At 45.2% G+C, this 18,777-nt stretch overlaps 1 protein-coding gene across 1 annotated transcript in view; it reads left to right on the top strand.

Moving 5' to 3' along the window:
* CEACAM20 (CEA cell adhesion molecule 20) overlaps nt 1-18,777 on the top strand; it is a 77,465-nt gene that overhangs the window by 13,762 nt on the left and 44,926 nt on the right. The window lies entirely within an intron of this gene.

Here is an 18,777-nt window from a genome sequence, read left to right as displayed (position 1 = left end):
GGATTCAGTGAGGTAATAGATAAGCACATGTGCTTGGCACACAGTTCGGTCTGTTTAAATGCTACCAATTACTGTTTCAGTATTTCCTAAGGCTTATCAAACTCCCCCTGCCCCCTCAATGATTTAAAATCAGTCTCTTTTACTTACAGACTTAAGCTGAACTGAGCCATGTACCAATCCTTGGGAAGTGGGTAGCATTGCAGTCTGAAGCAGTTCTGAACAATGGAAATATATTGCATGCCATAGATATATATTTTTAAAATTTCTAGGAGTTACCTTAAGAAGCAGAAAGACAAAGACTTCCCTGGTAGTCCAGTGGTTAAAACTCCACCTACCACTGCAGGGGGCATGGTTTTTGATCCCTGGTCTGGAGAAGGCAATGGCACCAGTACTCTTGGCTGGAAAATCCCATGGATGGAGGAGCCTGGTAGGCTGCAGTCTATGGGGTCGCTAAGAGTCGGACACGACTGAGTGACTGCACTTTCACTTTTCACTTTCACGCACTGGAGAAGGAAATGGCAACCCACTCCAGTGTTCTTGCCTGGAGAATCCCAGGGACAGGGGAGCCTGGTGGGCTGCCGTCTATGGGGTTGCACAGAGTCGGACACGACTGAAGCAACTTAGCAGCCAGGGAAATAAGGTCCTGCATGCTGCAGGGTGTGGCAGGCGAAGGGCTGTGGGCAAAAATTGTAAATAATAACAAAAAGCAGACAGGATACTTATTTTCACCTGTTTGCTACCATGTACATAAAATTGGTTTCAGGTGGTCATCTTCTGGTGCATTTGGATTTGTTAGTAATTGTAACTGAAGCTAGATGTAGTTAAGATATATCGTTTTAAGAATCATTGAAAATTATAACTTGAAACTTGGGTATTGTGAATTATTAGTGAAAGAAAAACTAGATGAGAATGTAGTATTCTTATACATTTAGAGAGACTCTGACTTGGTATTTCTTACACAAAATCGATTGTCATAAACCTTTTTATAATTTATAAAAATTTTTATTATTTCTTTTTCTTTTTTTTTTAGTTTCTGACTGTGCAGCGAGGCATATGGGATCTCAGCTCCCCAACCAGAGATCTAACCCATGCCCCTGTTTTGAAAGCACAGTATCTTAACCACTGGACCACTGGGGAGGTCCCTTTTCAAAAAAATTTTTTTTAATGTTTTGACACAGTTTTAATAGAAGTGAATAGAATAGAACCATACTCAAAGAGATTACTATCATGTGAATCTGTGCTGGAAAACAATAACAACAACTAAGTTGGATGTTTCTTCCTTAAATTATTTTCAGTTCTCCAGATGGAATCAGTGACATTCTTAGTGTGATATTCGACGTTCTTCATGTTCTAATCTCTACCAGCATTTCCATTCTGACTCTGTCATTTCCTTCATATAGTCTCCACCAGAGTATTTGGAGGTGTATACTCTGTATGTGGCCACAGCTAAAATAGCCCTATTATTTGAGAGTGGATAAAATCCAGCAATACATGAACCGTGAACTTCCTGATGTTCAAGCTGGTTTTAGAAAAGGCAGAGAAACCAGAAATCAAATTGCCAACATCTGCTGGATCATGGAAAAAAGCAAGAGAGTTCCAGAAAAACATCTATTTCTGCTTTATTGACTATGCCAAAGCCTTTGACTGTGTGGATCACAATAAACTGTGGAAAATTCTGAAAGAAATGGGAATACCAGACCACCTGACCTGAGAAATCTGTATGCAGGTCAGGAAACAACAGTTGGAACTGGACATGGAACAACAGACTGGTTCCAAATAGGAAAAGGAGTACGTCAAGGCTGTATATTGTCACCCTGCTTGCTGCTGCTGCTGCTAAGTCGCTTCAGTCATGTCTGACTCTGTGCGACCCCATAGATGGCAGCCCACCAGGCTCCCCCGTCCCTGGGATTCTCCAGGCAAGAACACTGGAATGGGTTGCCATTTCTTTCTCCAATGCATGAAAGTGAAAAGTGAAAGTGAAGTCGCTCAATCGTGTCCGACTCTTAGCGACCCCATGAACTGCAGCCCACCAGGCTCCTCCATCCATGGGATTTTCCAGGCAAGAGTACTGGAGTGGGGTGCCATTGCCTCCTCCTGCTTATTTAACTTATATGCAGAGTACATCATGAGAAACCCTGGGCTGGAAGAAACACAAGCTGGAATCAAGATTGCCGGGAGAAATATCAATAATCTCAGGTATGCAGATGATAACACCCTTATGGCAGAAAGTGAAGAGGAACTAAAAAGCCTCTTGATGAAGGTGAAAGTGGAGAGTGAAAAAGTTGGCTTAAAGCTCAACATTCAGAAAACGAAGATCATGGCATCCGGTCCCATCACTTCATGGGAAATAGATGGGCAAACAGTATCAGACTTTATTTTTGGGGGCTCCAAAATCACTGCAGATGGTGACTGCAGCCATGAAATTAAAAGACGCTTACTCCTTGGAAGGAAAGTTATGACCAACCTAGATAGCATATTCAAAAGCAGAGACATTACTTTGCCAACAAAGGTTCGTCTAGTCAAGGCTATGGTTTTTCCTGTGGTCATGTATGGATGTGAGAGTTGGACTGTGAAGAAGGCTGAGCGCCAAAGAATTGATGCTTTTGAACTGTGGTGTTGGAGAAGACTCTTGAGAGTCCCTTGGACTGCAAGGAGATCTAACCAGTCCATTCTGAAGGAGATCAGCCCTGGGGTTTCTTTGGAGGGAATGATGCTGAAGCTGAAACTCCAGTACTTTGGCCACCTCATGCGAAGAGTTGACTCATTGGAAAAGACTCTGATGGTGGGAGGGATTAAGGGCAGGAGGAGAAGGGGATGCCAGAGGATGAGATGGCTGGATGGCATCACTGACTCGATGGACGTGAGTCTGAGTGAACTCTGGGAGTTGGTGATGGACAGGGAGGCCTGGCATGCTGCGATTCATGGGGTCGCAAAGAGTCAGACACGACTGAGCGACTGAAGTGAACTGAACTGAAAATCCAACTGGGCTTCCCTGGTGGCTCAGTAGTAAAGAATCCCCCTGCCAATGCAGAAAACATGGGTTGGATCTCTGGATCAGAAAGATCCCCTGGAGAAGGAAATGACAATCCTCTGCAGTATTCTTGCCTGGGAAATCCTATGGACAATGGGGCCCAGTGGGCTACAGACCATGGATTTGCAAAGAGTCAAACATGGCTTAGAGACTAAACAACAAAATCCAACTCTTCTTCAAGGGCCACCTCAAGTTCCTCCATGGTCCCTTTGGTAACCATTTACCATTCTGCTCCCAAAGCACTGGATCCATACCTCCTTCATCACATTTATTTGAGGGAATGCCACAGTACACTCTGTGCTACCTGAACATAAGGATGCTGCTATGTGTGTGTATCCCCAGGGCCCCCAGGCAATGGAGGCAATATTGAACACATGTTTAATGATTGGTACAGGAGACATATTACATGCCAGGAGGTACTTTGCATTCCTGTGTATATATCAGAATCATTAGTACAGCTCTGTGAACATACAGATCCTCAGGCTCCATATGAGAGCCACTAAGTCAGTATCTCACAGGGGTGGGCAGAAGCTCCATACCTGATTCGAATGTGGGAACAATTGAGTTTGTAAAGAGGTCAGTATAAACTGGAACTGCCAGGGAAGGTTTGTAGAGGACAAGCCATGTACCAAACTTTGAAGTTTTAGGGAAAGACGTATCAGGTCAAGTTAAAAAAAAAAAGCAAAATGACAGATATGAAAGTCAAGATGATGGTAAGGAAGCCAGATTTTTGAATAGATGGTTTATGTGAGACTGATAGCTGCTAACTGTGAATAAGCATGTTAGGACCAGATCATGGGGGATTTTGAAAATCTGTGCAGGTTCAAATCATTTTGCTCTACACTTGAAACTAACAAAACATTGTAAATCAACTATATTTGATTGTTTTCCAAGTGCACATTTGACGTATTTAATCCATGTAACCACCCCTTGGCTTCCCTGGTGGTGCTGGTGGTAAAGAACCTGTCTGCCAATGCAGGAGGCATAAGAAACACAGGTTTGATCCCTAAGTTGGGAAGATCCCCTGGAAGAGGGCATGGCAGCCCCCTCCAATATTCTTGCCTGGAGAATCCCTTGGACAGAGGAGCCTGGCGAGCTACTGTCCATAGGGTCACAAAGAGTCAGACATGACTGAAGCGACTTAGCACGTATGCACAGCCGCCACTACAGTCAAGATACAAAACATTTTTGTGACTCCAAAAGATTCCTTTGTGCCTCTTTGCAGTTAATCCCCCCATCCCAGGCAACCATTGATTGGCCTTTTTTTAGGGAAAAAAAATTAGGTTTGTCTCTCTCAGCATTTCTTATCAGAGGAATTACACTGAATGCCTTCTTTTGAGTCCATTCTGAAGCAGTCTTTTAACTCAGCATGTTTTTGAAATTCAGCCACATGGTTGCTTGTCCCAGTACTTCATTCCTTTTTACTGCTGAGTACAGTTAACCCTTGAATGACACGGTTTTGAGCTGCATGGGTCCACTTACACGCAGATTTTTTTTCAAAAAATACACAAGAATATATGTGTAGAACATCATGTGCAAGCCTTGTTTTGAGGTGCCTATCCTTACATAGGCATAAGCTGAATATATTTATACATTTAATATAAAATTAACATGTTAGCTTTCTTAGTGTTTTTATGACTTTGCTTTCAAAGAATTAAATTCCAGTATATCTTTCTCCCTCCCCCTCATAATTGAAGAAACTGTGTGTCCTCCTACACTTACTTAGATAAGTGATTTAAAAAAAAAAGCGACAAGGTTCCCAGTACTGTATTATGAGTATGACTGTAATACTTGTATGCCGTAAAAAATTTATAGACCCCCTCAACCTAGTTCTTCTGCTCCCTTTCCACCCCACTGGGATGTGGACCAGGATGCCACTGCTTTGCATAACTCTGTTGGATATGCTTTGTGAATGGCGCCTCCTGTTGGTGGAGGTGTGTATTTTAAAAGGGGACATTGGTAGGATGGTCCAGACAGTAGGCCAGGGGAGAACTGGGGGTAGTGGGGGTCTTCTATCTCTGGGGGTGGCAAGAGAACAAAGCCCCTCCCCATTTACAGCTCTTGGGAGTCACAGGTACGCATTCATTGTTGTTGCCTCATGGGAAGTCTGGATTCTTGATTAGTGTCAGCTCCCAGCTGGGCAGCAGGGAACCTTGCCCTGGGTGGGGCTGGGATGGTTTTCTCTGTTGATAAGAAGGGATGGAACTAGGCTCTAGCAGAAGATCAACAGCTCTTTGGCTTGTGTCTGCTTCCCAGGTCACCACCTGTCCCCTGGTGAGCTACATCCACGGGTCCACTGTGAATAGTTTGGGTTTTGTGCAATCAATTCTCTGAAGGCCTGTGAGGAAACCTCTCAGTTTAGAGGATCTTGGTGGAAGCTTCAGGATTCCCTTGTATCTCTGCTGAAGGGTAAGATTCTGGAAGAGAGTCCTCTGATATCCCTGCCCCTTTCTCCCTTAGTAATACAAACCTTGATTTTTAAATGGACACATTAAACCAGCAAAAACTAGATTGTCTATGTTTCCCTAAGTGTGGCCAGGTGATGACATTTTGGCCAATAGGTGCCAGTAGAAGCATTGTGTGGGCCTTCTCGGGGTTGATCTTAAAGAATTTTTCTAAGTCCTTTGTCCTTTATACTACTGACTGGAATGTGGATATGATGGCCGGAGCTCTAGCAACCATCTTGGATCACAAGTTATATACTGAAGATGCCAGAGCAATAATATTGAAGGAGGCTGGGTACTAATGACTATGAAGCTGCCACATTAGCCCTGAATACCCTACCTCTAGACTCTGTAAAAACAAATTAAGCTTCCAGCTTGTTTAGGTTATATGATTTTGGGTTTTTCTATTATGTGCAGTTCAACCTAGTCTTGACAAAAATACTCTCTCATGGAGAAGAAAGTCAGGATACATCCTGTCAAGTCAAGTGTATCTCTTGAAATTCTTTTGGGGCTGCTTGACAGGAATCCCACTGGAAGGAAAAAGGAAAACTTGTTGTAGGGGAATTCCAAGATAAGAGTGGGCTGCGTTTCAGGGACACCCAGACCGGAAGCTCAAACCTCTGCAGGGACTTTTGTTCTCCCTTCCATATCTGCCTCCCTCTGTACCTTGCATTCATTCTTCTCTCTTCTTACAGCTTGACTTTTTCTCCAGAGGCAAGAACATAACTGCTCCTAGCCCCTAAGCTCTCTTGCATTTTTGGCCACCCAAAGGGAAACAGATTCTCTCAGGCTCCCCTGGCTGGGAATCCTGAGTGAGCACAGTGGCGTACTGGAGGGGTGCTGACCTGAGGCTCTGATCATGGGCAGCATCTGAGCTTCCCTACCTCACAGCCTCCCAAGCCATGCCCGCTGCAACCGCTAGCATCTGTCTCCCCAACCTCCCCACTCCTTTTAGTCAGGTGTCCCTTGTCCTGATTGTGCCAACTAGAACAATCCCTGAGTCACTAAAATCTGGTCTTCTTAGACAAACTGAACAATGGGAGGAAATGTTGGTGACATAATATGGACTGGACTAAGAGTGGGATAAAATTGCTTGTTGCTGAAACCTCTGAGCTCAGCTTCTCAGTAAGATTCAGTGATCTGAATTAAGGGTGGGGAAGGCAGCCTGGCCTGTGGGTGGCATAACCCAGAGGTTGAGGGCATAATCGTGGAACCAGCCTGGGTACAAGTCCTGCCTTCATCATCAGCCAGCCATGAGCCATCAGACAAGCTATTGTTCCTTCTACCCACAGTTTCTCTATCTAAAATGGAATTATAATGGAATCTACCTCCTAGGTTTGTTAGAAGTAACAGTCCTAGGATAGTGCCTGCTGGGTGATGAGTGGCTCAGTTCAAGAAACTTCTGGGTCATAGCAACCAAAGTATCAACACTTATGCAGCTTAACACTATACACAAAAATAAACTCACAATGGATTAAAGATCTCAGTGTCAGGCAGGACACAATAAAACTCTCAGAGGAAAACATAGGTAGAACACTACAGCAAGATCTTTTTGGATCCACCTCCTAGAGTAATGAAAATGAAAACAAAAATAAACAAATGGGGCCTAATTAAACTTTAAAACATTTGTATAGGAAAGGAAACCATAAACAAAAAGACAACCCCCGGAATGGGAAAAAATATTTGCAAACAGACCAACAAGGGATTAATCTCCAAAATATACAAACAGCTCATGCAGCTCCATATAAAAAACAAACCCCCATCAAGAAATGGGTGCAAGATCTAAAGATACGTTTCTCAAAGAATATATACAGATGGCCAACGGGAACATGACAAGATCCTTAACATCTCTAACTATTAGAGAAACACAAATCAAACCTGCAAGGTGTCACCCTACATGGGAATGGCCATCATCAAAAAATCCTACAAACGGTAAATGCTGGAGAGCGTGTGGAGAAGAGGGAGCCCTCCTACCCTGTTGGTGGAAATATAAATAGGTGCAACCATTATGGAGAACAATACGAAGTTTCCCTAACTAAAAATAGAGCTGTCATGCGATCCAGCGGTCTCACTCTTGGACATATATCTGGGGAAGATGAAAACTCTAATTCAAAAAGATACATGCACCCCAAGTTTCACTGAAGCACTATTTACAACAGCCAGGACATGGAAGCAACCTGAGTGTCTACCGACAGAGGAATGGATAAAGAAAATGTGGAACATATATACAATGGACTGTTACTCAGCCACAAAAAAGGAATGAAACAATGCCATTTGCAGCGACATGGGTGGATCAGAGATTGTCCTCCTGAGTGATGTCAAAGGCAAATAGCGTATGATATCACTTATATATGGAATCTTAAACAGTGATACAAATGAACTTATTTACAAAACAGAAATAGAGTCACCGATGTAAAAAGCAATCTTATAGTTACCAGGGGGGTAAGAGGGGAGGGATGAATTGGGAGACTGGGATTGATATATACACACCACTATATATAAAATGGATAATATGGACCTACTCTATAGCACAGGGAACTCTATTCTGTAATGACCTTGTGGAAAAAGAATCAAAAAAGTGAATATATGTATACGTATAACTGACTCACTTTTGCTGTACAGCAAAAACTAACACAACATTATAAATCAAAAAGCAAAGCAAAACAAAATACATGCAGTGCTGCCTCTGTCTGCTGAGTCTTAATCCCAGTTTTTCCACTTGCATTTGGTGGCTGAGGCTTTGAGCAAAGCCCCCCTCTGTGTCTCCATTTCCTCCTCTGAGAGGAAAGCACATTGTGAAAACTGAAGGAGACAGGATGCGTTACAGCTGGGGCAGAATTAGTGCTTGCTAGATGTTCATTCTCAGGATAGTTACTGTCTCCACCCCTTCATAATGGCTGCTGGAGCCAACCCCTACCAGATTGGTTGAGCTGTTAAATATTCAGGAATGCCAGCTCCTTGTGAAGCCATTAGTAGCTTGAAATTGGTGGCAATATGCACTCCACAGAAACCAACAAGCAGAACAAATCAGGGCTTTTACTCTTCTTTCAGAGGACTAGTTTACTAGCACACATCGTGGCCCCGATTCCATGTTTCCCAAAAATCTTCTTCTGTTGTCCACCTCCCTTCTGAGAACCAGAACAATCTTTTCACCTGTTTCCTGTAAGTTGCCACATAGGACCCACAGGCCCCTCAAGCCCCATATGGGAACTCAGCCTTGTCACCTGCACTCTGCCCTGTTCCGAGTACATCCATGCTCTGCCCTCCCACACCTCACAGTCATCCCCAGCACCCCTCTGTCTCATACTACTTGATCCAGTAGGTCATCAAATCCTGTTAACTCTACCTCCAGAATATCTCCTGAATTTCCCATTGCTTTCCCTGTGGGTCCCCCCACCCCTGACACCCCAGGAATCCACTGGTCAGCTTTCTGTCACTATTTTCTCATCTTTTATGTAAGTGGAATCACACAGCAGATACTCTGCTTCCACCTGACTTCTTTTACTCAGCACGACAATTTGGAGATTTATCCATGTTACTGGGTTATCAATAGCTTTTTCCTTTTTATGGCTGCATAGCAGTCCATTGTATGGAGTTTGCATCATTTGTTTATCCACTCCTCTACTGATGGACACCTGGGCCATTCCAGTTTCATGAAACTAGAAATATCCTGGTCTGGGCCCTGTCCCCCATGGTCTGGGTCATCACAGTCTCCCCCATCTCCCTGAATTGCCCTCTTGCCCCCGCCATCTTTCCCCCTCATATAGCCACAGGGATTCCATTAAAACCGAAGTTGTGTCTTTGTTCTGCTCCCTCTCAAGCAGAGTAAATATCAAGTCCTCACCTCACGGACACATTCACCCCACCTTCACAGTTAGCTTTCTGCCCTCATCTCTCACCACCCCTCCCCACCACACTTATTCTCCTTTGGCCACCCCATCTCCTGGCTGTTTGTTACCGCACCATGCCCAGTCATGCTTTGACTCAGGGTAGACTGCTGTCCTCCGCCCGGTCTGCTCCCTCCATCTGGATGCTCCTCCTTTTATAAGGACACAGTCCTAATGGATGAGGGCCCACCCTAATGACCACAGCTTGATGAGCGCAAAGACCCTATTTCCAAATAAGTTCACACTCACTCCAGGTCCTGGGAATCTGGAACTTCATCTTCTTGGTGGGAAAACAGCTCAACCCACAGTAACTCTTTGGTCTCAACTTGAGCTCCCTGTGGAGCCTCAGAGTGATCCGAGGCCTCCCTTTTTTTCCCACAGTAGATCAGCTTCTCTCTCCACCCAACCCTGCCTTCCTCACCACCTCACAAGGCTGGACCTGAAAACATTCTCCCGGCAGACCTCTCACATACAGCTTCCTGTCTCAGAGTCTGTTTCCAGGGACACCAGGCAAACAGGGATGCAGTGAAGTCTGGTGAGGGACTTGGAAGGGACCACACGTGACCAGTCTGAAGCCAGGCTCATGCCTCAGCCTGCTTCTGTAGCAGGGCGGTGAAGACCTCGTGCTGGATGGCCGGGGTTCAGATTTCAGTCTTGTCACACATTGGCTGTGTGATCTTGTAAAACTACTAATACCTTCTTCCTAGAGTTGACATTTCGCTGGTAGCTCAGTGGTAAAGAATCTGCCTACCAATGCAGGAGATTCCGGTTCAATCCCTGGCTCAGGAAGATCCCCTGGAGAAAGAAATGGCAGCCCACTCCAGTATTCTTGCCTGGAAAATCCCATGTAACTGACTGTAACTGGCAGGTTACAGTCCATGGGGTCGAAAAAGAGTCAGACACAACTTAGTGACTAAATAGCACAGGGTTGACGTAAAGATTAAGTGAGTTAATCCAATAAGGCTCTTAAAACTGTGCCTGGCACACAGTATGCACTCAATAAATGTTTACTTTCATTATCCAGGTTTAGGTAGAGCTGGTCTGCAGACAACACCCCCACTTACCCAAAGGAGGCAGGTTCTAGGTTCTGAACTCCTGCTTCTAAATCTTGGGTGACTTCTCTGAATGAGTGGCTTACCTTATATTCAACCCCTCTGGAATGTATTTGCATCTGAGTGTTGTGAAATTTTACGTTACATTTAATGGACAATGAAAGCTAAATTTAAATTTTATTTTAGAAAGGAAAGGTGGTTAGGCGAATTGCTTCAAAAGTCCACAAAGTCTTGCCAAGGTAGATAAAATAGAGAGGTGTGTAATATAATGCTGTCCTTTGCAAAAAGCTCCAAATTTGAAAAAAGTTTATTGTAAGTGAAAAATTAAATCCAAGTGCCCTTCACTTCTTTTAAAAGAAAATTATAACATTTCATTTTGAAATAGTTTAATTCAAAAGAAGTTGCAGAAATAGGAGCAAGCGTTCCTGTGTGCACTCTTCACTTACTGAGATGTTTTTACTCACAATACTACTGATATTAAATGTGTGGTTTTCTTTTCTCATACTGTCTCTGAGTTTCTAACACCAGCTGCTGCTGCTGCTACTGCTAATTGCTTCAGTCGTGTCTGACTCTGTGTGACCCCATAGATGGAAGCCCACCAGGCTCCGCCGTCCCTGGGATTCTCCAGGCAAGAACGCTGGAGTGGGTTGCCATTTCCTTCTCCATAACACCAGCTAGGGTCCTGCAGTTCAGTATGACAACAGCTGCCCAGAGTCAGTCAGACTCCACAGGTTAGGGGCTCAGCCCAAAAGATTGCCCTCACTTCAGATGCCAGTAACAAGCACTGGGTCCCCAAGTTAGCTGAACTTCACTCAGACTTGGCTACAAGGTTGGGGGTTTCCACAGCCCCCTCCCTTTCAGGTTCAGTCATTTGCCAGAACAGCTTGTAAAACTCAGGGAGCACTTAACTTGCATTTTGTGGTTTATTATTAGTATTTTATGGCTGAACCTCGGGGCATGTGGGATCTTTGTTCCCTGACCAGAGATGGAACCCAAGCCCCCTGCAGTGGAAGCATAGAGCCTTACCACTGAACTGCCAGGGATGTCCCTCTTTTTTTTTTTTTTTATAAAGGATGCAACTCAGAAACAGCCAAATAGAAGAGATGCATAAGGCTAGGTATGGGGAATGTGTGTGCAGAACTTCCATACCCTCTCTGGGAGCACCACCCTCCTAGAAACTTGATGTCTTCTCCAACCCAGAAGCTGTCTGAATCCTGTCACTTAGGGTTTTTATGCAAGTTTCATCACACAGGCATGATTGATTACACCATTGGCCACTGGTGATTCATTCAACCTCTAACCCCTGTCCCTTCCCCAGAGGTCCAAGGTGGGATGAGGGTTAGGGTTAGTTTAGGGTTAGGGTTAGAAAGTTTGACCCCTCTAATCGTGCCTTGGTCTTTCTGGTGACCAGCCCCTATCCTGATGCTTTCTCAGTTCAGTTCAGTTGCTCAGTCGTGTCCAACTTTTTGTGACCCCATGAATTGCAGCATGCCAGGCCTCCCTGTCCATCACCAACTCCCGGAGTTCACTCAGATTCACATCCATCGAGTCGGTGATGCCATCCAGCCATCTCATCCTCTGGCATCCCCTTCTCCTCCTGCCCCCAATCCCTCCCAGCATCAGAGTCTTTTCCAATGAGTCAACCCTTCGCATGAGGTGGCCAAAGTACTGGAGTTTCAGCTTTAGCATCAGTACTTCCAAAAAACACCCACGACCGATCTCCTTTAGGATGGACTGATTGGATCTCCTTGCAGTCCAAGGGACTCTCAAGAGTCTTCTCCAACACCACAGTTCAAAAGCATCAATTCTTTGGCGCTCAGCCTTCTTCACAGTCCAACTCTCACATCCATACATGACCACTGGAAAAACCATAGCCTTGACTAGACGGACCTTTGTTGGCAAAGTAATGTCTCTGCTTTTGAATATGCTATCTAGGTTGGTCATAACTTTCCTTCCAAGGAGTAAGCATCTTTTAATTTCATGATTGTAATCACCATCTGCAGTGATTTTGGAGCCCCCCAAAATAAAGTCTGACACTGTTTTCACTGTTTCCCCATCTATTTCCCATGAAGTGATGGGACCGGATGCCATGATCTTCGTTTTCTGGATGTTGAGCTTTAAGCCATCTTTTTCACTCTCCTCTTTCACTTTCATCAAGTGGCTCTTTAGTTCTTCACTTTCAGCCATAAGGGTGGTGTCATCTGCATATCTGAGGTTATTGATATTTCCCCCGGCTTTCTAGGGACCCCTAATAGCCAATCACCTCATTTGCCTACACAGAACACTCTCACTTTGAAGATTTCAGGAACTGTGTGCCAGGAACTGGGGTCAAAGACCAAATATTTAGTTTCTATTGTATCACACCCAGCTTTCCCTCAAGGCTCCCATTTTACATAACAATAGCACCTTGTCAAAATCAGGAAATTGATATAGGCAGTGCTGTTAATTCAGTGTCACATTGTTTTTTAAAGAGCCTAGAAAATACGAAAGAATGAAAAAAACCCTTTCAAGAGGGTGTGAGTTATAGGTAAACTGCAGAGTGGGTTGGATCTTTAGGAAACCATCTGCCGGGGGCTTATTTCAGGCAGATTCCCCAGCCAGCAGCTGCAGGCTGCTAGGCTGGAGTGTGAAGCCCAGGTGGATGTGGTGCCTAGTGGTGAAGTGCCAGACCCTGGGTCCAGCCGGTCTGTCTGCTCTGTAGTGATTATGATATGATTTCAGATCCACTTGTTTATGGCAAAAATGAAGTTGTTTTTAAGAGTGAAGTTGTTTTCAAGGATGAAGGTACTATTTTGAGGTAAAAATGAAATCGGATGTCAGGATGTCATCTTCCACATCTGGGGTTGCTGATAAGCACTAGTGGCTCAGCTGCTCGGAGACCCCACTGGGGGCTTGTCAATAAGAACAGATGAAAAGGCAACTGTGGGCATCGGGTGTTTAGAGTATAAATGCGCAGAATTTACGAGGACCATCCAAGAGTGTCTGGTCTGGACAAAACTACCTTTTGCTGATCTAAATAAATCTCTCTGTGGAATCTAAGAAAAAAAGGGAAGGGGGTACACATGAACTAACAAAACAGAAGTAGAGTCATGGATGTAGAAAACAAATTTATGGTTACCAGGAGATGAAGAGGAGAGGGATAAGTGGGGAGACTGGGATTGACGTATACACACCACTATATATAAAATAAAAAACTGATAAGAACCTGGTGTAGAGCACAGGGAACTCTACTCAATAGTCTCTAATGGCCTATAAGGTGGTGGTTGTTCAGTTGCTAAGTTATGTCCAACTCTGTTGATACCCTGTGGATTGCAGCACGCCAGGCTCCTCTGTCCTCCAGCATCTCCCAGAGTTTGCTCAAATTCATGTCCATTGTGTTAAGGATGTATCTAACCATCTCATCCTCTACCGCCCCCTTCTCCTTTTGCCTTCAATCTTTCCCAGCATCGGGGTCTTTTTCAATGAGTTGGTTCTTCGCATCAGGTGGTCAAAGTATTGGAGCTTCAGCTTCAGCATCAGTCCTTCCAGTGAATATTCAGGGTTGATTTCCTTTAGGATTTACTGGTTTGATTTCCTTGCAGTATATGGGAAATAAATCTAAAAAAGAGTGGGTATGTGGATATGTATAACTGACTCACTTTTCTGTACACCTGAAACTAATCAACTGTGCTCCACATTTTAAAAAGAGAAAAAGTAAAAATAACTCTCTGAAGACCTTGAGTTTTTAGCTTTTGCCACTGCAGAGGTGACTCTTTTCCTCTCAGGGGCAAAAAGCCATCAGCAGCCTAGAGAAAGATCATCCTGCCGGCCAATGCCTACATTTTCCCCTAGCAACGTGCTCTAGCAATGAAAAGACTTTTGTTTTCCCTGGTTGGTAGCTGGACATCATCTCATGGTTGGTTAAGCAGCCTTTCCCAAGAACCAATTTGTTTAAGGGTACAGCTTAACTGAACTTCGGAGAAGGCAGTGGCACCCCACTCCAGTATTCTTGCCTGGAAAATTCCATGGGCGGAGGAGCCTGGTAGGCTGAAGTCCATGGGGTCGCTAAGAGTCGGACATGACTGAGCCACTCCACTTTCACTTTTCACTTTCATGCATTGGAGGAGGAAATGGCAACCCACTCCAGTGTTCTTGCCTGGAGAATCCCAGGGACGGGGGAGCCTGGTGGGCTGCCGTCTATGGGGTCTCACAGAGTCAGACACGACTAAAGCGACTTAGCAGCAGCAGCAGCAGCAGCAGCAGCAGCAGCAACCAAATTTGGACTATATTTCTTTCATCTTCCCTTGCCTGGAACAATAGTGTAGTTCATCTGTCACTGATGTGCAGAAAAGTGAAAGTGTTAGTCATTCAGTCATGTCTGACTTTTTGTGACCCCACGGTCAGTAACCCACCAGGCTCCTCTGTCCATGGGATTTCCCCGGCAAGAATACTGGAGTGGGTTGCCATTCCCTTCTCCAGGGGATCTTCCCCACCCAGGGATTGAATCCAAGTCTCCTGCATTGTAGGCAGAGTCTTTACCATCTGAGCCATCTTTCTTTACTGACTTCTAACATACATACATACATTATCTTGTATGCTGCTGCCTTTTGAAATTATTAAAATTCTCACAGTGAGCCTGTTAGATAAAATATTTGACAAAGACTGTCTCAGTCTCTAAGCTCAATTTGCCCCAAACAAAACACCGTCCCACTCCTACTTGCTTCTGAGAAAGAAAACATTTTGTCCCCGAACTGAAACTGAAGCCCACCATGTGTTCTGCATCTTTACTCACTAGAGAAATGTACAGATCACTGCTCGTGGAGCCCCTTTGCCAGACAGACCCCCACCTGACCCTTTGGAGATGGACTGTTGGTGGCTGGCTGCTGATTGGCTTCTGCTAGGGCTGGAGAAGGAAATGGCAACCCACTCCAGTGTTCTTGCCTGGAGAATCCCAGGGACAGGGGAGCCTGATGGGCTGCTGTCTATGGGGTCGCACAGAGTTGGACACGACTGAAGCAACTTAGCAGCAGCAGCAGCAGGGGATCAGTCGGAGAAGGCAATGGTACCCCACTCCAGTACTCTTGCCTGGAAAATCCCATGGAAGGAGGAGCCTGGTAGGCTGCAGTCTATGGGGTCGCTAAGAGTTGGACATGACTGAGTGATTTCACTTTCACTTTTCACTTTCATGCATTGGAGAAGGAAATGGCAACCCACTCCAGTGTTCTTGCTTGGAGAATCCCAGGGACGGGGGAGCCTGGTGGGCTGCTGTCTATGGGATTTCACAGAGTCAGACATGACTGAATTGACTTAGCAGCAGCAGCAGCAGCAGCAGCAGGGGATCAACTCCATGGCCTCAGGTGGATTGGCTTCGCTTCTCAGAAATTGCTTATTATTTCCAATTAACGTCTTCTGCCTAAAGATGTCCTCCCACATCTAATGCTATGCTAATGAGAATGTGGTGCTTTGACATCCTGGGGAAATAAGACTGTGCCTGGCTGCTCTGCTCTCTCCCTGCCCACCTCCACCAGGCTCACTCTATCTTCTGGTCCCCCACCCCCAACCCTGGCCTCCCACCACTCCCTGCCTCCTGCAATCCCACTGTTGGTGAGAAATCAACTTTGACACATGCTCAAGACTAAGAAATTTATGTCTAGCTTTTTCCACTTGGGAGTCTGGGATGGATTAGAAGCCCTGGGGTGGGTGAAGGAGGGGGTTCTGAGTGCGCCCCTCTTGGTGCCCACACTGCAGTCTGGGAAGTATTAGACTCCAGGCTCTGGAGCCAGATAGGTATGGTTTGCTGCTGATTCAGTCATGACTTAGAAAAAGAGACTTATATTGCCGAGCCTCAGTTTCCTCATCTGTGAAATGGGTATTGAATAGTATTTATCTATGAATCTGTAAAATTGCTTTTGTTAATTAACTTCCAAGGACAAAAGGTGGAGAAACATCATTCTCTAAAATCGACTCTCAGAGACTTGGACATTTGAAATCAAACTAATGAGAATGGGACATTCCATTTTTGCCTGAGGGGTCTAAATAACTCTGACCTGGAGACATAATCTCCAGCCCCAGCCCAGGTTCAGAGCTTCAGATAAGGGGTCTCCAGGCTCAGTGTTACATACTGAGCTTAATTTCATAGCTTCCAAGGAAACGGGGCGCTGAATTCTCTTCGCAGCCCAGGCCTTATTGATCCTCTTGCTCACAGCCCTGCTTTTCTTTGTCAGTCAGTACACCAAGTCAGCAATTCCCTGGCGGTCCAGTGGTTAGGACTGCACGCTCTCACTGCTTAAGGTATGGGTTCAGTCCCTGGTTGGGGAACTAAGATCCCACAAGCTGCTTGGGATGGCAAAAAAAAAAAAAAAGTATCATTTAAATTTCACCCATACATTACCCTTCCCCACATCTAATATAACCCTAGGTCTTCTGCTTGGGGAGAGAGCGCAGAGGATTCGGAAGTCCTCTGCTGCAACATGAATAAATTTGAGTTGTCAAACTGTGGGAAACCTTCCCAGTGTCCTTATCAGATAAATTTGATCACGCCTCATAATTTCGCTGCCAGGGCTGAAAGAGCTAACGCAGAGAAAGTGTTTAACAGATTTCTTGGCTCATGAATTGTTTTAACCGCATTTTACAAGTTTTCTGTATTATGATGCATCTGGGGCCTTGGTGACCCTCGACAACCTACAGAGTTGGCTGATTCCTAAAGATAGCAAAAGGCTTGCCTGCTAGCAGGCCTTTCATATGCAAATTAACCAACCCAGAACTCCTGTCCTCAGCCGCTTTCTTTTTCTGGAACGCTCCTGTTTGGGCCCAGTATCGCCTTCCTTCATCAATCAACTAGGGACAGCCCTTTAACGCCTCAGGGCCCACTGAAATGATTTAAACAAGCCAATTTTAAGCTGACTTAACCCTGCGGGAGGTTCCATCCCGTATAAACCACAATAAAGGCTCTCACCCACCTCCCCACCCAGGCCTGAGAGCAACCTCAGTGTTCTCTCATGGGGCCTTTCAGGGCTTGACTTATCCCCCTCCTCTTGGGACCTATGAGTCATTACCTATCTTTCCATTGGCAGTTGAGTCTTGATCTCTTGGCCTCACCATGCCTGAATAGAAGTAAAATCTACATTCTAAAACGTCCCACCTGTGCTCACGAACCCATCAGTCAGCCCTGACTCCAGTCCCACCCTAGCTTGTTCTCATCTGCCCCCCGACTCAGATGACACAGCCAGCAACCGTACCAAAGGGCATCCTCTGGTCACTTGCAGAGGGAAGCAGCTAGATTCCCAGGGGAGGAAGAGGAAGGCCAGGCAGGACTCTCTCGCTGATCCTTGCAGAACGGCCTGAGCCGAGTCTCCCAGGAGCCCCCGGGAGCCAGCTGTGCCTGCTTTCGCCTTTTCCCGGAGGTTCATTCTGGGGTGAGCTTCAGGACTGGCCATCTCTACAAGTTGAGTGGCAACTGGTATGTGTTACCTGCATTTTCAGCTAGAAGAGAGGCCTGGAGAGCTTTCTGCTGATTCTCCAAGGAATCTTTAATCCTCCCTAGAAGGATTATGATGAGAACAATCTCATTTCAAACCTGCCCCAGTGATGTGGTTTGAGAAGCATGCCGATAGTTGCTTTTGGGGAGGAGGGTGGGTGGGGGATGAGGGGAATCAAGGGCAGCATCTGTCCCTGGCAGGCTCTAGCTCATGCTTACGTGGGCGTCATCCTTTGTGAGAGTTTGAACTCTCTGCTTAGGTCCTGCATACTTCTCTTCTAAATGCATGAGAAAATTTTTGGAGTGTGGTAAAACTGATGTGGAAAATGTTCATCATTTATGAAATTGATGTAAAGGGATGTAGATGTTCGTTGTACTGTTCTTACCTAATTAAAATTAGAAATTAGATAATCTAATTCCTAATTAGTTAATAAATCAATTTGTAAAATTCAATTCCTAATTAAAAATTAGGTAGAGGGCTTCCCTGGGGGCTCAGAGGTTAAAGAACCTGCCAATGCAAGAGACACAGGTTCAATCCCTGATCCAGGAAGGTCCCACAGGCTGCAGAGCAACTAAGCCTGTGAGCCACAACTACTGAGCCTGTGCTCTGGAGCCCAGGAACTGCGACTGTTAAGCCCAAGGACTGCAACTGTGGAAGCCTGAGTGCCCTAGAGCCTGTCCTCCACAACAAGAGGAGGAGAAGCCTGTGCATTGCAACTAGAGGGTAGCCCCGGCTCGCCTCACTGCAGCTAGAAAAAGCCCACACAGCAATGAAGACCGAGCACAGCCAAAAATAAATAAATGAACAATTTTTAAAATGAGGTAGAATTACAAAGAAACGGACAACTACAGTAAAACTAAAGGCAAATAAAGCTTTCCCAAAGAAACAGGCCAGAGTTAGACCATC

This window comes from Bos indicus, chromosome 18 (genome assembly GCF_029378745.1).
Source record: "Bos indicus isolate NIAB-ARS_2022 breed Sahiwal x Tharparkar chromosome 18, NIAB-ARS_B.indTharparkar_mat_pri_1.0, whole genome shotgun sequence".
NCBI classification, from domain to species: domain Eukaryota; kingdom Metazoa; phylum Chordata; class Mammalia; order Artiodactyla; family Bovidae; genus Bos; species Bos indicus.
Note: the sequence above shows the minus strand (reverse complement) of the source record. Positions and strands in the feature narration are given on the sequence as shown.